We start from the raw sequence: 8527 nt of genomic DNA, 5'->3' as shown, positions 1-8527 counted from the left end.
CCGAATGCGTGTTGTGACGTTGTATATACTAGAGGGTAGAAAAATTCACTATCACTGTAATGTAAATGACCTGATTGTTCATGTTTTTACACCTCTGTAAATAGATGAGATTGTTATGTATACTTTCTTTCTTTTGTTTTTTAAAGGATGCTTTGTTGTGTTTTGTTTTGTTTTTGTTGTTTTTTCTTCAAAGGCTGAATGAAAGATGTTCACGTCTGCTGTCCAGTAGGTACAGGTGTTCTATTTTGCTGTTCAGTATGTATTGTACAATGTATCCATCTCAAAATCAACTCCTAAAGCCCCTGCATGACATGAAATTTATTACCTCACATCACCTTTTCATCTTTGGGCTCCGTGGGTAGAGCACATGTGTGATTATGGACCTGCTACACTTACGGACTATGAACGGAGGTCTTTCTTTGAGTCCGTCAACACCACTGCCACCTGATTATCTGCATTTTTAGTACATAATGAGTACATTCAGATGTTTGGACAATTACGATTATGTAATCGTGCATCGTCACTGACAAAAGAAGTGTTTCCCTCATTTCGGTCATATTTGGCCGAGGTGTTTTTGCGGCTTCAATTGCCTTTAAATGAACACCAATGATGGTAAGCAGCAAACCTCAAAACCTGACAAATTTTGTGTCACAAAATTGGTGATTACTGAAGTGGACACTCATTGACATGCATGTAACATTGTAAAACCTTTTGAGGATGAGTTGATTTTGCTGCAACACATATTTTCCATAGATACCTGCCCAAGTATACTCTGGACTAGTCTTCAACAGGTTAATTGTAAGACATGGCTCCTACTGTTACTGTAAATGTTTATTCTGAAACAATGTGCAAAAAATATGAATAATTTTATTTCAAATCACAATAAACCTGCCAAAATTTTTGCTTTCTCTTGTGAAGTACGTGCTTTTTGCAAATGAAATTGCTTGAGTGATCATTTTCCAGTATTACAACTGCACATGCATTTTTCTTGATCTATGAGATATCATTTTCTGCGCATATAGTTTTTAAATTTCTCAAAGCACTGTCTTGTTTTTATCCAGGCTGGTTGTCGGGGATGAAGATGAGATCAAAGCAAGAAAGCATGTTTAAAATGTTTTTTGTGACGCTTTTGACAGAAACAGGTGCATGAATTAATTAACGAGCGATGAATGTCCATGTGTAGTAGGTCCATGGTCTAATGACTGGTTGATGTGGCTCAGAGAACATTAAACATGGGCGAGTGATTTTAAAGAAAAGTTTGTTGTGCATATTGCATACATTTTATACAAAAATAATAAATGACACATAAATGAATATGGGAAATCAAAGAAATGTATGAAGAAATGGCGGAACGTAAAGGCGAAAGGGCGAAAAATAAATGCCCTGGACTGGCACAATCAGATGTAGCTGTGGTACTACTTTCAAATGAAGTGAACACAGATTCAACATGTTTTGCTTGTTCATTTCCTGCAACAGATTGTAGCCTCATTGAATGATTTTCCCCCCTTTGACTTGGAATGAAGTTCAGGTCATTGACAGTCTTAATTACAGTTGCCACAAGCAATTCCACAGTACAGTCTATGGTGACATCATGTGGGAATCGGCCCAAGGATTGCTAGGAGGAAAGCATTAGCTCACAATTAATTGTCAAAATGTGGTATCAATTGGGAAATTGTTAAGATGTATTTCAGATCATTTTAATCTAGTTGGTCCTTTTTTTAAGCTGTCGTATGACATATAAATGACACATTAATTAATATTTATGACATACCCTGTCCTGTATGCTTCGTATCACATCGTCCGTCCACAATGTGTGTGTGCTACCCAGGTACCATCCAAAAAACACCTCTGTGCTGTACCAACACGAGGTGTTGGTGCGGTTGGATACCCCGCCTTGTTTCAGCTTTTGTTGTGCTAGATTTTTCCCGATTTTTGTTTTTTAAAGAAGAGAGAGGAAGGATAGATTAACGCATCTTGCCAAGATTGGGTTTCCAAGGAAAGTGTTCGACCCTAACTCCTTCTATGATGGTTATAGTTTTTGTCATTGTTATGAAACTCCTTGTATAAGTTTTTAAGGAAAGTGCATCAGATTTTATTGAAAGCTTGGATGAAATCATGATGCAAGGATTTTAGGGTTTTCGGTTTCTAGGGGTTATGTTTTGTACCAAAGAGACCTTTAGAATTTGCGATTTCAACGAAGTAGAGAAGTTTGTATTTTTCACAAGTAATGGAAAAGGGAAATTTTTTACATCAAGTATAGTCCTTCCTTGGGTAGTTTTTTAGCAAATATTTGTAGCTCATAGTGGACTTCCAGGAGAATCTAATAGAATTTGTGAATATTTTTTTGTGTCTTTGAAAATGTTTGATAAGGCGATATATATATTTTAACCTATTGTATTTTGTTACTTTGTATCATATCTGAACTTTTGTTTTAATCATGTGAATAAACACATGACTTGTATTTCAGATTGTGACAGTGTAGTTCTGTGTTTGTGTGGTGTAATACAGTGTTTCCTTGTGTGTAGTATATGTGTGTGTGTGGTGCAGGGATTCAGAGGTTTTTGTTAGGTGTTTAGAAGATATCCTATCAGGAACATCGAACCCTGGGAGACAGTGTTTATCTCTTTATGACCAAAAACAGCAAAAACATACCCACAAAAAAATGAAAAAACACCCCACTATCTTAAAATAGAGGAGCAATACTCTGTGTGTTTGTGTGTGTGTGTGTGTGTGTGTTTCACAGGTCCATATTTACAGATGGTTATGAAATTGTGAGGTTTAACTAATTCTGGCAAAACACTTCTTAAACAGTCAATATGAATATGAAAATGAGTGAATTGATGTTACTATCTCACAACTTGCCATATACATACTGGTAGCTTGTGCATATAAATCTTGAAACTTCCCAATTAATTTGTGTTTATTTTTTTCTCCTTTTGTTTCTTTGGTTTTTTTTTTTTGGTAATATGCAACTATGTCTCGATTTCAAATGCTAATATATCTGCCTGGTCATTATTTTGAACTTATTTTGCCAAGAGTAACATTATGTGTCACACTTTATTGGCAGAAATTTGAATTAATACTTGTATCAGTTTTTTGTACACGATCAACTGTAAGGTGATATCATCAGCTCATTTATTCCCATATATTCCATGTCAACTGTTCGAGAAATGTTCTGCAAAATTAGCAAAACTTAAGAATTTCATAACCTCCCAAATTTTTATCTGATTTTGATCAAAATTTCACTGTTGGGTATAACATTTTTTACTTTCTTTTCAGACTAACTTTTAACTGGTCTGCAATTCCCCTTTATGCTTGAAAAGAGACAGCACAACTTCACTTGCTTGACAAGTAAACATACATGAGTGAACTATTAATGAGAAATGGCTTGTGTACGGCGTACTCCAACACATGCTAGCAGATATGAAACATGGGAAATGATAAAAGGACAAGTTCACCTTAATACAAGTGGATTGAGTGAATGCAGCAATATTAATTGAACACATCAGTGAAAGTTTGAGGAAAATCAGACAATCCATTCAAAGTTATGAATTTTTAAAGTTTCTGCAGTCACTGCTGGATGAGAAGACTATAAACTTCAGGTTATGATGTCACATGCATAGAACAATACCAGAAAAATATTAAGAGAATTCCACAAATGCTAATATTTTGAAAACAAAAATACAAGTGTACACATTCCTTCGACTTGTTACCGACATAATGGGCAATATTATTCCCCCTGCCTTCTGAAAGTGGCAAGTCAAACGCTCTTTTAATATGTGAAAACAAGGAAAAGGAGAAATTACGTGGTGCGTAATATATGTCCCCGCCGGAAGTAGCATTTTGTAGCAAAATGTACAATATAGGTAAAAAATCAAGGACAAAGGTCAAAGAAGTCAAAGGTCAAAATTCTGTGTAGAAGTTTTGAAGCCCTCACCTAGTGCCATCACATAAAGCAAACAGAATCGAAATCGGGTTGGAAATGGCGAAGGAGTAGCATTTTGTAGCCAATGTACAATACAGGTCAAAAATCAAGGTCAAAGGTCAAAGAAGTCAAAGGTCAAAATTCTGTGTAGAAATTTTGAAGCCCTCACCTAGTGCCATCACATAAAGCAAACGGAATAGAAATCGGGTTAGAAATGGCGAAGGAGTAGCATTTTGTAGCAAAATGTACAATATACACTGTAGGTCAAAAATCAAGGTCAAAGAAGTCAAAGGTCAAAATTCTGTGTAGAAGTTTTGAAGCCCTCACCTAGTGCCATCACATAAAGCAAACGGAATCGAAATCGGGTTAGAAATGGCGAAAGAGTAGCATTTTGTAGCAAAATGTACAATATAGGTCAAAAATCTAGATCAAAGGTCAAAATTCTGTGTAGAAGTTTTGAAGCCCTCACCTAGTGCCATCACATAAAGCAAACAGAATCGGAATCGAAATCGGGTTAGAAATGGCGAAGGAGTAGCATTTTGTAGCATTTTGATCACACATGGACGCACGCACACGCGGACACACACACGTACAGAGCCCGTTTCATAGTCCCCCGCTCGAACTCGTTTGGCGGGGACAAAAAAGGAAAATACATTACATTTTCTTTATCTTTTCTTAATATCATTCTATGCATGTGAGATCACAAGCTGTAGTAGTCTTCTCATCTGGTGATGGCAACACTGAAACTTCAAAAATGTGTAAGTTTTGAATGGACTGTCTCATTTTCCTCAAACTCTCACTGATATGTTCTGCTAATATTGCTGCATTTTCTCAATCTACATGTACAGTGGACTCCTGTTAAAACAAAGTCCTCGGGACAGGCAGTTTTCTTTCGTTATACAGTGGAAACTCGATATAACGAGATGGTCGGGACCGAGTCATTTTCCTCGTTATAGCCGATATCTCGTTATATCAGTAGGCATAAAAGAAGGCATAACGTAAAGACATTAATTTGCACATGTGGGACTACCCATCATATTTCAATCACTACTGATAACTTGATATTGTGTGTGAGGGAATTACTCACCTTTATGGGTAAGAAGATGTTTTTCGCGAAGGAAATCCAATATCAAGAATGTGTTTCTTATTAATTGTAGATGTTTGAATTTATAAATTTATATAGCTTGCGATTGTATCAAGATCGTCTGTGGAGCACCAGTATGTGGTTATCGTATGGGTGTGTGTTGTGTGGAAAGCTTGAATATGGTCTGTACAATGCTGTGTGTGTATGTGACACATTCTGTATGTACATTATGACTGCGTGTGTGTGAAGATGGGGAATTCCCTACGTAGAAGGCCAATCACAGCATCAGATTGCCCCACACCTGCTAAACGTCATGATGATGTCATGTATACATAGGGCCGTCCCACCACATTTTCTGCATGTATCAGTGTGCGCGCACACACACTTACACGTAAAACATGCAGTGCTAGCTGGAGTGCACTGAAGAAAATGATTATGTGTGTACAAGACAGTTTTTGGCGCATCAAGCTTTACAATATCGGAAGATGATAGCACAGGCAAAATAAAGCTTTACCGAAGGCATTTTGCTTTACCTCGCTATAGCAGGTTTGATTGACTATGTTTTTCTTTGTTTGGAAGTCACAAAATTTATCTCGTTATAGCAGTTATTTCGTTATAGCCGATCTCGCTATAAGAGTAGCATTTTACATAGACTTGTGTGGAAGGAAATTTGGGACCGGGAAAATTTCCTCGTTATAACCGATATCTCGTTATAGCAGTGTTCGTTATACCGAGTTTCCCCTGTATTAAAATTTTGTTATAACCGAACAAATAAACAAAACACATAGTGTGGATAAAGTTGCTACCTGAATTTTTACTTCGTTGTAACCGGAATTTCGTTATAACCGTGTTCGTTATAACGGGAGTGCACTGTGTGTGCACTGTAAATCTAGGTGAACTTGGTCCGTTCAGGAAGCCATGGAATTAAGACATGTGCCATACACATGATGAGTGCACAACCGACTACTGTATATGCCATATATTGCGTGAATTTCAGAAGTCGGGTGCTACAGTATTTGTGAATTTTACAAAATGCAAAAATTCCAACTCTGATCCAGACATGAATGCCGCCAGGGTACATTTCTCAGTTCATTATTGTACTCCACAATTGTGAGTTAAACCACTCGCAAAATTGTTGAGTAGTCACGATTCGCGAAAAATTGGAAGACTCATTAAATAATACGCCATATACAGCAGTTGCTTTGCAGAAGACACTGGCATTTTCAATCTTCTAATCAGAGAAAACTCAACCATCGTCTTCTCTTGTACGCAGAACTCCAGAAATTCCACTCACTCAAAACACGTAACAGAAGCAGCTACACATCCTCTGCATGCCCATACAAGTAAACTTTATTTGGCTTTTACATGATCAAATCAAAACAACAATTATGACACACTGTATAATGATACCAATCGTTTTTATACGCCATACTTTTTTTTTCTTTTTTTATATGCTGCCAAGTAGCTAGTATTCTTTAAAGTCCTACACAAAGCGTCTTGATTAACTCAGCTCTACTCTTCTCCTGGTTAAGCTATGATACAATGTCATTCACAAAACATATCATCATCGAAAAACACGGAAAGAAAATGTAAACAGATTCCATCCATCCTAGCTTGTCAACTAAATTCAAAATGGAAAACAGACAGGCAGCATTATTTCATTGTCAGCTGTAACTATCTTGAAGATTTCTTGTCATTCTTCTGCAATGGCTGTACAGACATACATTCAGATATTAACAAGTATGAATGTCATCCTATTCTGGCGAAATACTGATAAAATTTGATACTGCATTTAATCCTTCAAAATATATTCAGAAAAATGGTGTATTTACCCGAGGGTGTACACAAATTTCCCCCTGTGCTCGGGCACAAATATCTGTGCCAAATCCTTTCCTTTGCATTTCTTACGCAGCTTCGTAAATCCACAACATTTCACTTGTGACAAAAAAAGGACAAAAAAATACATGTTATACTCTATTCTTTCTGGCACTAGGTGCGATTTGACAGTCCCTTCCACAATATACAACACAACAATAATATATCTCGCTTAGCGACTCTGTACGGTTGTCTTTCTGCATCTTTTCTTTCACGGATTAAGTATGACAAGGTACGATTCCTGCCATGGTGACGATTACGGGAAATCTCAGGAGTTATAATCTCTCTCTCTCTCTCTCCTCTCGTCATTTTCCTTACATTGTTAGAATAATCCCATCAAAAATCTCTAAAAATATCTATTATGATGCCTCAAAGTATCATCCCTATATCAAAACCTGCATCCACTGTTTACTCTCATCAAACTGTCCCATCTCGGCACTTGGGAACTTAGCCTCTCCTGCACAAACACATGAGATGGAAAGATACTTTTGAGTAGTTTCTTCAAAAGATTAGAATGAAAATATACCGACCCCCTCATTTCCACATTTTTTGCTGACATTACTCATGCCCAGACATGTAAACCTTGGCGCAAGTGTGAAATCCCCGACATTACGTGGCCATAAGCCACTCGCTTTCCAGCAAACTCCCGACTTGTTGGCATATAATGTGCCATCAAAATTTGTTGCCAGCACCTCGAGTGTCGAGCTTTACTTTTCATTTAATAACACACACCACAACCTTCTCATTTTATTTACTTCTTCCCCACACTCAACTCTCCCTCCACTTCTCTCTTCTCCCCTTTTTCTATCACCCTCCCCCCCCCCAAAAAAAAAAAAAATATCAAGGACACTATTTTAACATTTGTCAGCTGCTGTAAAAAAAGAAAAAGAAAAAAAAGTTACACACCTTATAATCTACTTATGACAAAATATATCTGCTTAAATCTGCAGAGTTCTTGTAAGGATATATCTCTGTACTATGCCATCTATCTCTTTTAACGCCATGTCCACGTACATTCAGCGCAGTAAATTTCTCAACATGACTTTGGCAGGCTTTCATGTATGGAAAACACAATGTCTCAAATTTACACAGCAGCAATTGTGTATTTTAGACTCTGGCGAGAAATCCTCCACGTGCTAGATCAGTTCTGAACTTAATTCATTCAAAAGACTCTCAATTGCAGAGGAAAATGGTGTCGAGAATTCCAGCACAAGACTCTTGCATTCGAGTCTGTCTGGGCAGATCTGGGGGGTGTTTCATAAACGTTTTTCAGCGCTGACAACTTGAATCACCATAGTAACAGTCAGTGACCAGGACATCTCAGCCAATCAAAACAAAGGATTTTGCTGAAATTGTCAGCGCTGACAAACGTTGATGAAACACCCCCCTGGAACCCATGCTTGTTGCGGGATCTGCACTTTTCATAGTGCAATAACCTTTTCATGGCCAAGTGGTTAATTACACACACACACACACACACACACACACACACATACACATAGACAGACAGAACAGCATTAGCAATCTGTTGCATTAGCTCTGCTGCATGCAAAGAATTTGCTTACGTGACCTGAACATGTGGAACCACTTGCACATGCAGGTGGTAACACCGTTCAAACGTTGAGAGCTTTTCCCTAGACAGA

The sequence above is a fragment of the Diadema antillarum genome, unplaced genomic scaffold (assembly GCF_040938485.1).
Source record: "Diadema antillarum isolate AM-2024a unplaced genomic scaffold, OU_Dant_1.0 scf00000016, whole genome shotgun sequence".
Classification (NCBI taxonomy): domain Eukaryota; kingdom Metazoa; phylum Echinodermata; class Echinoidea; order Diadematoida; family Diadematidae; genus Diadema; species Diadema antillarum.
Note: the sequence above shows the minus strand (reverse complement) of the source record.